This window comes from Alligator mississippiensis, chromosome 4 (assembly GCF_030867095.1).
Source record: "Alligator mississippiensis isolate rAllMis1 chromosome 4, rAllMis1, whole genome shotgun sequence".
In the NCBI taxonomy this organism is placed as follows: Eukaryota; Metazoa; Chordata; order Crocodylia; family Alligatoridae; genus Alligator; species Alligator mississippiensis.
Window position 1 is genome coordinate 210881918 of NC_081827.1, and position 14285 is coordinate 210896202.

At 38.9% G+C, this 14285-nt stretch overlaps 1 pseudogene; it reads left to right on the forward strand.

The window, feature by feature from the left end:
• LOC102577168 (dynein beta chain, ciliary-like) overlaps nt 1-14285 on the forward strand; it is a 264557-nt pseudogene that overhangs the window by 78235 nt on the left and 172037 nt on the right.

Here is a 14285-nt window from a genome sequence, read left to right on the forward strand (position 1 = left end):
TTGTTCTCTTTTTAAAGGCTGATAAAACTTCCCCGTATTATTTTTCATTCAGTGAATGCTGATTTTGCATTAGTTGATCCTGATAACTTTTGATATTGCAGCTGTACTTAGACTTCAATGATCAAATACATTTAGTAATATTTTAATTATTTGTAAAGAAGCCATAGAACTTACTCAAGTAATTTTCATCTGTAGTGTAGACTTGACCTCAGTCCTGCAAAATTCACTCATACTTAATTTTAAGCATGATCCTATGGATCTAGTGTAAGCAATCCTGTGGATCTTGTAGAAGCAATATAATAATGCACATGTATAATGATAAACTCAGAGCTTACAAGGTCCACAGGATAAACTTTGACAGAGAGACCTAAAATGCGGTAGGATAGGCTTGTGAACTTCTAAAGTACTGTGAACCTTGTAATCCCTATGGATATTGGTCTTCTCACATGAGTAGTGCAAATGGGATTTGCCCCCATACTTAGAAGTATGTAATTTACTACAATGCACAAATCCTTAAATCATGATTTATAATATTCATGCAAAAAGAACTAATCCATAAGGATTAAACTACTGACGGCATATTTACTAGATTTTTTTTAGAAGCACTGTATAAAACAAGCTATAAGTTTTAATATATTCTGTGCACAAAATATAGTTTAAAAATTGGCATCTTTTCATTTTGAAAACTGTTTTAGTTCCATAATGAAATGTAGCTTGTTGTCTTAACCTCAATTTCCATGGCTACATGAAAAATGGAAAAATCATCAAAACTTCTGCAGTTCTTTTAATATCTGTGGTACAGGACATCCTTGGTGTTCAAGTGACCACAGTAGTGTTTCATGAAAAAAATCTTATAACATTAAGTGTATTTGAAACAGCAAAGTATTTGGGCATGACTTAAGCTTTGGTTACATACAAACATGGAACTGTGAAAGTGAGTTCTTAAAATGATTTTGTATTTAGGGTCTAAATCTAGCAAGTAATGAACATATTTTATTAACACCATTCATGTGATTAGTATTTGAAATCAGTCATCTTTAGGCAGCAACTCCAACCACAGTATCCAGAGATGGTATCCTCTATGTGAATGCACAATACCTAGGATGGAGTCTGAGAGTATGATTAGCAGATTAGCCTATTAAAAAAGGATGGCAATTTTTAAAAAACGGAATGAAGGCAGAAGGATTTTGTATAGCTTTTACCAGATTTACACAAGTATAACTGATGGTTATCTGACAATGTAACTAAAACGCTTGTTTCTGACAATGTACCTGAGATCAGTCTGGTCCCACATGCTTCAGTTTAATAGGGCTAGATTGTATGTAGCTGCAGTGCCTTAGGAAGGAACACTGAAGAGATTTTGCCTCTGAGAGATGCACAAAATCTCCAATGCTGCCCTTGGCATATGGTGGTGAGGTGACCCATCTTTTCCATTTATCAGACTGCTCTTCCTTTATCTTTTGCCATTACCAAATCTACTTTGCAGATTGATGTGGATCTGAGGGAGTAAGCATAATCCCTGTGCACAGTCCTACTCAGTATGACTCCCTCTTCCTCCTTCCGCGAACCAAGGACTAAAGCATGCATGCACGCGCGCGCGCACACACACACACACACACACACAAATATAGGTATATATACACTATGAATAGCATAGGTTAGAATTTTTTCATCACAATGGATTTTTAACAGAGTTATTTTGTAATCTTCACATTTCCCATTTGCTGTTTTGTATTACTTCTGTAAAACATTTTTGCATACACTGTTCAAAAATGTTTGTGCATCATCAGACAACTCTTGGGGTAGAAGCGCATCTTTTATTAGACCAACTAAATGTTAGCAAAAAAACAATTTTCTTTGCAAGCTTTTGGGCTCAAACACCCTTCCTCAGACATAGGAGAATTCAAAGATAGTAAAAGTTCTACCAAGTAGAAATGAAACTTGCAGAGGAGAGGTAAAAGATGGTAGGGTTCCCTTGAGTATAACAGTTCATTTTAAAAAAGGTTGCTCTGTGAGTATGCAAAGTAGGCACAGACAATAGGTTGAAGCAGTCTTGTTATCTAATGATGTCCAATTACAATCAGGGTGTTGAATTTTGCTTCTGTCCTGTTCAGCTGTGAAGCTTTCATTTCAAAATGGCTAATTACAATATCTTCCATGTTTCAGGGATATTGGTTTTAGCTGTGTTGGTCTAAAAGCATAGGCAGACAAAACTCTTGGGGTAGAAGCAATAACTTTTATAGGACCAACTTTAGTAGGAGTTACTCAGGGCTAAATTTTTCTCTCCTGTAGTTACTTTATAACCATTTTGCCATCCCTCACTATCCCTTTATTTAAATATGGACCTTGGCCATGTATTATTTACAGCTTTTTCTAATATTTGTTAGACGGACAGTTATGGCCCATAGTTAGGTATGGTTCACAGCCTCATTGTGGAGTTAACAGAGAATTATTTATGTCACCATGTGATTTCTACTGCAAGCTGATTTGAGAAAGGAATTTCTGTTAATAAGTTAAAATGAAATAGGAACTTTGGGTCAAATTGATACTGAGAACATGTGTGTACAATTCCATTCACATCAGTTAGGTTGCACCCGTTTGTGCCAGTTCTGAATATGGCCCACTGAATTCTTCAAAAAATAAATGAGAGCACTGCAGTGCAAACATGCAGTTGCAAATATTGCCAGTCACAAAGTTAAACCTTTGGAGCAGAGACAATGGAGAAGCTTTGTCAACTTGTACAGTTGTTACCGATAGATGACATTGTCTGCCAGCTTTACATATTCTCGGCTTCTTTTTATGGGCCACAGGAGTCATATTTTCTGTCATTCTCAGTGTGAGGCTTGGAACATTTTTTTGGCAAAGTCAGGGAGACTGGAGTGTTGAAAGTGAGCCAGCACAGTCAGGCAGCTGCTTTTTTATTTGAATTTCAGACTAGTTTTTGCAGCTGATAGGATGTGAAAATTGCATTGTATCCTGTTGATATCTACATGCTTTGGTTTGTGGTGAGTTAGTGGCTACTGCTCAGGGAGTAGCCACAGTCCCAAGCAGAATCCATCTGGACCATTCCATGGGAGATGTTGATAAAATTGCTTGTGTGTGGTAAGCGCATTGCATGCCTCATCCTGCAAGGTGCTGTGCCTCTGCATATTCCATTGGGAAAGCAGTAGCAGCATTATGCCATCATCCAATAATACTATATTAAGTGAAACAAATTAAATGAGTGGGAAAGCTAAATTAATACTCTTAGTTAAATTCTACCATCAGATGTAGAAGCAGAGTTTCCAGCAATAAGGATTAATCATGACAGCAGTATAAATTCTCAGTATCTGACATTATTCTCTCCATTGTTACTTATTCTATATGTCTAGATATGTGATTCTTGGACTGACACAAAGTGCAGTCTGAAAAAACAAATCTTACCGTTCTGTTTGATAAGTGTGTTCCATACTGTCTTGAGCAATTCCAGTGCAACTTCAAAACTGTCATTCCCATTCCTGAAAACAGTTTGGTTCAGGTAGCAATAACAGAACCCACTCTGCTACTTCCCATCATATCTGATTTATTTAAAAGAACATCTCCAATTTGGTGTGATAGAACATCCTGATAAGGACAGCCTGATTTTATCTGTGACATTTTCTAGCAAGTTTTTTTTTTTTTTTTAAATTTCATCCTAGTCTGAAAACATCTTTAAATAGTAGTTGCCACCCAGTTACAATGCCCAGGCTAGCAAACAGTCCTAGAGTACTGATGACACTACCCACACTATTAGCTAGATAAACACTCTCATTGCCTTGCCAGGTTTAGGAATACTAATATTGGCTAGATTCATCATTTATTTTTATTTCATATAAACTAGGGGTACACTCTTTCTCACACTCCCATCCCCACACCCTCTTCAACTGCTACAGAGTGAAATGGCAGCCAATAGTGAGTTACCATAGTATATATAAGTAAGTACCATGTTTCCTTCCATCTGCTTCCAGAGCGCTCATTTTTATTCATATCCACTTTTGTCAATTCACTCAGCCTCTGACTGGTTTGCTATTGTTACCCCAAATTAACCAGATCTACTTTTGGCCAAAGGTCTGTCTCCCCAACATCAATTTAATGCAAGTTTGTCCACTTGCCTGAGCACAAAGGGAAACATGTAATAAATGATAAAAAGAACACGTTTTGCCCTCCAGGGCAAAGAAAGGAGTTGTAGCGTAAGAAATAAGATGGAAATGTATTACTAATCCTTCTTTTTATGCAGCGTTTATGAGAGCAACCCTAAATGATGTAACTTGGTGTGAACTCAAGTTCAAGTCAGATATCCACATTATGAATGCATGATGGGGATCATGCATTCCCTGGTAAATTCAGCTATGAGTAAGGCTGAATCCCTCTGGACTATTTATGGCTTTATCCCTCTTGACTACTACAGGACCTGCACTAACTCCACTAGGAACTACTCTTTTCAGCACTGACTTTTCATAAAGTTTCATTTATCTCAAATAAACCAATATCTTAGCTGATGTATAGTTTATTTATACAAGGAGTCAAGCGGTACACAATGGGCCCATGTCCTTGGATTCCTGTGCCCACTAACATTCATCTATTATCGCTTGTCAGTGCCTGGAGAGTGAATTCTTTGGTGAATTCTTTTCCTTTTGTGTAAGCGACTGTTTTAAGAATCAGTATTCACCTCAGAAAACCCAACAGGGCTGGAAAATATAATCCTTTGTAAGCAAGAAGTATAACAAGTGATTAGGATGTTGTTGTTTCAGAGCAATACAGTGTCTTTGTTCATATGCATGTCTCTCTGTAAAGGGTTTTTTCTCTCCATGAAATATCCCTATTTCTTTTCAGATACCAGTTTTTTAATTTGTTTCAGTTTTGTTATAGAGTAAATTGGCCCTCCTAAAATTCAAAAACTCCTCTGCCAAATATTTCAGTTTCTCCAAGTAATTTTACTAAAATGTTTTGTTGCTTTATCTGAGACCATTTCATAGTACATCATAAAAATCTTTCTGCACACTGTTTGAGTGTTTTGCAAATAGACCTAAATCCAAGTAAATATTCAGGGTCAAACCCTACTATTAACTGGGACAGCTTGGAGCAAAGGAAACAAACAGCCCTAGCCATGTTTACAGGATGGGACTTTTATCTTGTCAGTGCAAGGTAGGATACTTCAGGAGGATCAGTGGAATAATGTGGGGAAAGCACTGTGTTCTGCCTCTCCTACTGACAGGAGCTGTGACTGCTAGAAGGCCTGATCTCACCCTAGCTAGCAGATCATGTTTCCTTGGACAGTGGTGTTACAGACAGGCATCTGTGCTGTCCAAAGCAGTGTGTCCTTTTCCTTCCCTGTCCTACCTCCATTTCTCGAGCCAAGCTGTAAATCATACATCTTTAAGAAATGATTGTCAAATATCCTTTTAACTAAATATTGGGATGTTTGGAGATTCTGAATATTTACAAAACTGCAATATTCCTTTTCCAAATTGAAGCCTGCTGTTCTTCTCTAGAATTCATGAGAACAGTATGCGTGTACTGCCTTTTAATGTAAGAATGGCAAGGAAAAGAACCCAGTGATTTTTGTGATTTCATGAGGCAATTTGTCAGATGATTCTTTGTGCCTCAGAAGCACAATTCACTTGCTGCCATCTTTTATATGGGCAACAATTTATTCTTCATGTTGAGCAACCACTCTTTCTGGTGAGGGGAAGGGAGTTCTCAAGGTAAAAAAAATTAAGAGAATTATTAAATTCTCACTGAATGAAAAAAAAACCTGCTGGAGTTATAAGTGACTTGCTGGCACCGTTCAGAAGCAAGGAAGCCTGCAGGTGGTCAGTTCTACTTCAATCAGTAATGACCACGTCAAACAGTAAGAATTACGGTAGAGAGGGCTTCCAGGACATATGGATAATTAGACCAAAACCCCCATAAATTAAAAAAAAAACACCCTATTTCACAGACTTTTTTGTGTGAAAGTGCAGGTGTTATACTCTTTAGTGAGTTTCAGAGTAAGTCACTGAGGATATATATTTTATTTAAGTTTCTAGATCAAATGGCTCCAGTGTGAAAAAGAAAGGGTAGAAGTTAAAAACAAAGCTTTGTTAATAATAGACTAGAGATAGGGTCAAACTGCAACAGTTAAATTGGAGTTGGGCTTTTGAACACTGCAAAAGTTCTGTTATGTTTGTTCCAGGGTTTTGTTTCAGGAAGATTTCTCACATGTATAATAAAATTACATTTATTTACACCCATGCATCAATAGGCAGATGTACTTTTCTTTGGAAGAGAAATATTAATCTAATTTTATTTATAATTTTTAAATAATTTTCTAGTTTTCGTCACGGTGCTGTAAGACTTAATGTTTGGTAAATCTCTCTTCTACCTTTATTAAAGCTGCTATAGAACTGGAAATTACTATTGTTGTCATATTAATAACCATAAAAAATTGGTGAGGACTTTAATAAAACCTTTTTCTTCTGTTTTCCTTTACTAAAGACTTTGTGCTTATTACTGGTTTGTCTTCTAATACCAGAGAACACTCCTTCTGACTCCCCTTGTGAGCTCTGAAATATAGTTTGCATTTGCCAACATCTGAGCCTTTGTTGGAGCACTCTCCTCCAAGATCAGGTGAGTGTCTGAATTCAGAGAAGGATATCTGAATATGCCATCCACTTTCCACCTATGTACTTGTTGTGATTCTCATGTAACTTAGTGCATTCTGGGTTTTGTTTGAAACTGGAAATGATGAAATATTGTGAAAGCACTTGTTGTGAAGTACAGTAGATGCAAAATATGAAGTCCTATCATGAATTTTAGACCAATTTTTAGATGAAAGTTGGTTCAGTTAAGTTTGAGGTAGACCTTAGCATACATGTAAAACATACATTCTCAGTGACATGCAGCCCATGAACTGTTCAAGACTGCCTGCCTATCTCTAGTGTTGTGTACCGTATAAATGATAATAGAGACTAGCCATATTTCTTGAGTTTTTTCTTACCTGGAATTGGTTATCCCATAGAATTTAGTAAGTGGTGGATCAGAGAAATGAGAACAATAACATTTCCTTCCCAAAGGACAATTTTTTGATTATTTCATTGACCCTAAAACAAAGAAATGTATTCCATGGGCGTAAAAAATTCCAGACACAGAAATAGAACCAGATGTCCCTCTCCAGGTATGATCTAGCATAATAAAGTAATAAGAGAAGCAGCATGGGTATGGATATTATTGTATGATTCTGGGAGGCTTGCAAGGCAGAATGTTGAAGTTCAAGTGACATTAATCACCAAAGCTGTTCTGTAATCACTAGAAATGCAGTACCAATGAGATGTGTTACTATTATGAAACAGAATTTACAAATGTACACTGTGTTTATTGGACATCATTGAGTGATGAATGACATCGCAGGCAATTTGAGACTACCCCTCTAAAAATTTGTATTAATATTATATATAATTCATTTGCCACTTCCATGTGGAAGGATCCTAGTGAGCTTTCAGTCAGACCTGAAATGCAGCTATTCCTGAGGATGAGAGCAGCAGCCTTTCTGCATGAACACCACAATACAGGCATTATTTGAGATGGGAAATTAAAGATAATTCCTCCAATTGGCACTGAGGGAGTGTTAAAATGGGGAATGCACAGTTATTCAACTTACTGTTTGGACCATAATGACCACAAATAGAAAGAACTAACTTCCATTGTGAAAATAGGCATGTCAGCAATGCAACATGCTGCTGCACCAAGCTGGAGCATTGGGTTAGTAGCATCTTAGGAGGACTATTAAATCAGCAGTATTACTTTCAGAAGATCCTAGGTTTAACCTGGGTTGTCTTCTGTTTAAATACTAACTTTATCCGCCTTTCCTTAGTCTGATAATCTCATATCTGTATGTGGTTTGGGATACCATGTCCATAAGGGTGTAATACGGGGAACAAATGCTATTTTGTGCACAGTCAACAGATGAAACTAGGAAAAATTTTGTTAGTGTTAAAGTGATGCTCAGGTGTGTAGGTTGTAGCCGTGTTGGTCTAAGGACATAGGCAGACAAGGTTCCTTGGGTGAATTTGATATCTTTTATTAGACCAACCCAAATAGTTGGAAAATAACACATTTCTATGAATTTTCTAATTGTAGGACAACTTTGTTATTCCTAGCCCTTATATGTGTATGCACGAGTAGAGAGATTGATAGGAAAAGAGTGCAGTGAAAGAATACCTTATGTACAAGACTGGGTGCAATTGTAGTCTATAGGTTTAGTGAACCATTTATACCAGTAGCGATACTTGGATGATGAACATTCTTGTGAAAAGAAAGAACTTAATGAGAAGATCAGGGGAGTTTTAATCATGTAGTAGGTAGGTATGTGTTGGTCTAAAGACTGCCCAGGGATGGGCACAGTAACTCACCGTCACAAGGTCTACAATTTCTTAGCCAAGGAATCTCTCCTCACACCTGTAGTTCATTAGTTATTTCATCTAAAGGTGACTTATTGATTAAGTATTGGCCAGATTGGGTCCAAAAGGCAATTCAGTATGTCTAGGCTTCTCCTCAACATGTGTGCAGAGATGGAGCTAGAGCCATTGGTTTTCTGACCATTCCTTGACTGAAATTACTGTCCTTTTCCCCTGCATGTAGTCTCCTCTTTGGACAAATTCTTCCTTTCCTATTCTCAAAGTGTGTGTTTTTCCCACTGATATTGATTTGTGGATTTCATTTTATAGAGCCTTTCCTGATGGGTGTATTCAAGTTCATGAAGCATGGTCTAGGCACCCTACTCTTGTAATCTGTGTTATGAATAATGCCTGTCTTAAACACAGCCAGGTCATGATACCAGCACGTAGCAATCATAGCTGTCTGAATGGTAATGGGTGAGGATGTTTACAATAGATTTGGTATGTTTGAATCTTAGCTTAGGTTGGTAAATCACGATGTCCTCTATGGAAGTTAGTCAACTCTCCTCTGTGTCAAACTGCCATGAGATTGGGCTTGGGCCCTATATAGTTTCCTAGTATAACAAAATAGACCTGAAATGTTTTCTATCTTTTCACATTCCCCTAGAACTTCCATTTCTTTCTGCGCTCATCTTTCAACCATCCTCAAAGACTGTATAACAAAGTTAGTGACTTTCCCTCTGGCCCTTGAGGGCTGCATACAACTCCCTGTGGAATCCAAAAGTTCTGTTCCAAGCATTAGATAGAACAGATACTAGGGTGCGATTTCTCTTCTTCTCTCCACGAGCTACTGAAATGAACTGTTGGTAGCCTCCCTGTCCTACCTATATTTTAAATAAATTTAGCTTTGGTATAAGCAGGCACAATTGCACTGTACTTGGTGGAGTTTATCAGAGCTGAATCTAAGCGTAATATTTATCTATTCCAGATTGAACAGATCTATTTAGGAATCTGTTCATTATTTACTTGTCTGCACAAATTGTCTGTTCAGTATCCACCTGGAGTCTCTTTTTAAAAAATTATTATTTTTGCATTCTCAAATTGGGCTAAAAGAAAACCCTCAAGGTTGACAAGGACTGAGATTGACAGAACTATGGCTCTTTGAACTCCCTGTTGTCCATTTAAATTTTAATGTTTCTATCATTTGTTCCTCAGTGTAAATTAACAGCCATGGCAGTGTGTTGGGTTTCTTTTCTGAAGTCAAGACTTTAAATTTAATTCAATAGCCTAGATTTACAGCTATTCTATATTTCACAAGGCAGAATCAATAATGTGACTGAAGTGAAGAAGATAAAAATTTATGGTATCTTGCAATTTAATGGTTGAAAAGATGCAATTGGAGAGATCATAAATTGTGAAGGAGTTTATGCTTCATTGCTCCTGATTCAGTGCTTGCTGTTAGAACTTGATTTGTGACTATTCACAAGGTGTGATTAATGGTGTGATCGATGCTTGCTTCAGTGCAGTAAAGCAGTTGTAATGCTCTTCATTAGAATAAATAAAATAAATTGACTGAAGCTTTATAAAAACTGTGTAACATTTAAAATCTAAAATGTCAATTTTTTTTCCTGTTACAATTTAGGTTTCTTCAGGCAGTTTCCACCTACATCACATCACTCATTGTCATTCTTTTTGGATATTATAGAAATCCATGTGGGTTTGGGTTAGCTTTATGTAAAGCTCACTGAAGAGGAAAAAAAAAGAGAGAGGTTGAATAGGACTGACTGGAGCCTAGGATATGCTGGTGGCTGTGTTTTGCCATTTTGTAAATGTACATTTATTCTCCTTTAACATGTGCAAGTTCAAAGGAATCAAGGCATAAAATGACCCTTCCATACACAATTGTACTAAAAAACAATACAATTAATAATTTTCATTGTTTTTAGATAGGGTGGATGTACAATCTGCAGCATAGCAGAGACAATGAGGATAAAGGGGCACTTTTAGTCAGTTTTTTTTTTGTTTAAGAATGTATATTGCATAACCCATAAAACAGGCAGAGGGATATAAAAAAACCAAAACAGCTATGAAAGGCAGTAAGATGCAATGATTTTGATATACTTATAAGAAGAACTGGGCTCCAGAAGATGCAAACAAGGAATAGGCAAACTAGGATGCCTTGTACATGCCATTTAAACCCCTCTCAACATATGCATCATTTTGATGTTTAAAAACTTCTCAGTTTAAACATGTTGTATAAAATCTGGGGATGATGAAGCCATATTGTGAAATTTTAGGGAAAATTCTAGTGGCTCAAATCCAGGGCTCCTCTCTCTATTTCAGTCCTGTTTGTTTGTGACAGTCCCATTGAGAGATGAACCTTTTAATTACCGGGAGAGATTCATGAGGTTTTCCCAGTTCTCCCTTGTTTTCATTGATCCCATGGATAAAAACTGTCTGTCTCCCAAACCCTTTGTTGTGACTCATTTTATGACCTCAGGTTTGCCACTGCTTGCAATAAGAGCTAGAAGTAAATATAAACATGCTGGTAAGAAAAGTGATGCTAGTTTTAAGAGAATCGTTTTCTTCGGCTATCCCTCAATACGAGGATGGTGTCTGCTGTGCGGGGGGAGGGGTATCCATTCAATACTCAACCCCATTGCAAAAGGAAGGCAGTCACAGATGGGAATCAAAATCACAGCAAGATAGATGGAGAAAAGGGTTGGGGTGATGACACAGCCCTGCTTGACACAAGTATGGATGGTAAATGGGTCTGTCTCTGATCCACTGGAAAGGACTATGGTGGTCATCACATCATGCAGCAGCCTGAGGACACTGATGAATACTCATACTACAGTGAACACAAAAGTTCCTGTAATTCATAGATCTTAATAAATGCCGGAGCAGCAGCATCAGTGAGCCATGCACTTAGCCGGTTTGAATTGCACAGAAAATAAATTTGGAGAAACTTTCAGTATCTTTTGAGATGTGGCTACATTAGAGATAGAGTTTCTGCTGTTGTGCCCACCTAGTTATAGTGTAGCTGTTGTAATCTCAATAAGAGTACCATATACTCTGCCATCTCAGGATAAGAGTTTATTGTACCTTTTACAAATAGGATCAAAATTCAAGTGTTAGCCATTAGGGCTGTGCGAAGCTTTGGTCGCTGATTCGATTCGGAGGAGATTCAGATTGATTCAGTGGCCAAATCTCTGAATCAGGAGACCCATTAATCTCTCCGAATCGAATTGGAAGCCTCTGAATCAATTCGGAGAGGTTCGATGATTCGTCCATAGATACAACTTTATATGGTTTTTCTACATACCTCGAGGTACCAGGCACAGCTTGTGAATCCTGAGATGGTGGGGCGGATGGAGCATCCCACAGGAGCACCGGGGTTTGAACCTCGTACACTTGATGGTGGACCCAGAAGTGGACCAGAAGTGCTGCTGGGTCTGCCGCAGAGCACGCGGGGGACCTCCAAACCCACCGACTTGGTGACTGATGCCTTCTGGGTCTGGCAGGGGGCACCCAGGGTCCCCCTGTGGCTAATTGCTGAGCCAGAGGGTACGGGGGGGTCCCCCACATGCTTGCTGGCGGACCCAGAAGTGGACCAGGTCTGCTGCCAAGCACATAGGGGACCACCCAGAATTCCCGTGGGATGCTCCATCCACCCCAGCATCTCAACATTCATGAGCTGCACCTAGTACCTTGAGGTATGTAGAAAAAAAACCCATATAAAGCTGTGTCTATGGCCAAGTTGCTGATTCTCTGAATCAGAATCTTATCAGGACAGTGATCTGAATCAGCAAATTGAATCACTGTCCCCCGAATCAGGCCAAATCCGAATTGAATACTGCCCACTTCGCACACCCCTATTAGCCATAGTTTAAATCTTTCTGGTGAAGAAGACACTCCCATCTCAGACATTTATCTTAGGGTGAAAACCCAGTAACCCACATAAATAGACAGCCTTTGTATGTAACCCCTGCATAGACACTTCATAACTGCAATTACAGCCATGGGCAACTGGTGCCACCTTAGTCAGGGGGACACATGAGCCACCAGTCAATGACTGGGGGGGGATCCCCCCGTGGCCAATCTCACTGACTGGGGTAGGTGGTTCCCCCACAACAGATTTCACCAATGGGGCAATGGGGGGGAGGGGGGGTTACCCTGGTACTCTCACCCCTGTGCAACCCATACATGTCGCCACTGACTACAGCCACTGGAAAATTGTTGTGTCTGAGTGGCTCCCACCATATGGTGTATTAGCTTGTCAATAGTTGTACTTACTGGATCTGCTAGCCTTGCCTCTAATCATTTCCACCACTGCAGAAGGGCAAAAGCGTTGCTGAATGGAAAAGATATAGAGCAAGGTCCTTTCACAACCTCCCTGCTGCCCCAGACAGGGGAGGGCAGGATTGTCTGTTTTTCAACTAGCAGTTTTCCCTGAATGTATTTATGTCTCTCTCTTGGAGGCCTGTAATACCTATACGTTTTTGAGTAGGGAAAACTTAGAAAAAACTGTCCTGAGTAGCCAGTAGACAGAGGTATAGTATAGGTATAGTATCGTGCTTGAGCAAAGAGATCTGTACAGTGAGGAGCTTCTTACATGACAGAGAAAGCAAACTGCCCTCTCAGATGGACTGCTGTCTTGGCATCTCAGACAACTACTCAACCATCAGTGTCCTGAGCCTTTCCTTTCCTGTTACTAAAGGCTTCTGTAGCAGTATATGTATGTACCAGTGTAGTATTGTATCTACTGTAACACAACACACAGTCACCTTGGCTACTGAATAAACATTGTTTTCTTCTCTCCCAATTCCATAAAATTTGTCTTGAAAGAAGTGTATGAGAAATAGCAAGGGACCTTCCATAATCAATTATCAACTTATTTTACCTTAGGTGTTTGTACTACCACTCACTCATCACCATAGTATCTGCGTACTTTCCACATAAAATCATTAGCAATAGAAAAGCCCTTAAAAGATTTCATGGAGTCTCTGGCACATCTCCCGTCAGGGGTATAATCTTTGTTTGGGGGAGGGGTTTTGGTGTTGATTTTTTTTAGCTTTGCTTAATTTCCTATTATTACCTACATGCATGCACACACATACATGAATGCACGTACACACAGACATATGCACTCACGCACTATATTAATAGAATGCTGTCATTATATTGATGAGAGATATTTTTAACTGAGAGCTTTACCAGGAGAGTAGAGCTCTGTTTGTTCAAACACAGCATGCAGTAAGTTTCAATGCTAAGGAATTGTCTACATGGGAAAGATTTTGCAAAATAAGTCAGGTTTTGAACTTAAAATGCAATAGCCATTTCACACTCCTAAGTTTGGTGCCTATACTTTAAAAAGGGAGAGTTGTTCAAGGATTCAGAGAAGTTCAGAACTGTCAGAATTATGAGCAGTGGGGCCAGGAAAGGGAGTGAGGGGATGGGGGCCAGCCAGTAGGAAGTGTCAAAGGATTTTTACCTGAAATCCTGCCATTTTTCCAGAATGAGGCTGCACTGATGTGCCTACTTAAAGCCCTGAGTTTGATATATATATGCCAAGCTGGCCCTTGTTTGGCTAACTTTTTTTTCTTTTAAAATATATGTGGAGGAGAAGGAGCTGTCTACCTTTTATCTTATAGTCTAATGGTTGGAGCACTTGCCCAGAAACCCAGGACACGTTTATACATGCTCCAGGGATAGTGGAGACAGCACTTGAATTAGAGCAAATTAAAGCACATCAGCGCCTTGAGTATCAGCATCCTTGTGCTTCAAAATGGCGGCAAGAGCGCTTGAACTAAGGCTTGTTTGATGAGCTTTAGTTCAAGCACCCCTGCTGCCATTTTGAAGTTCAGGGACACTGATACATGAGATGTGGGA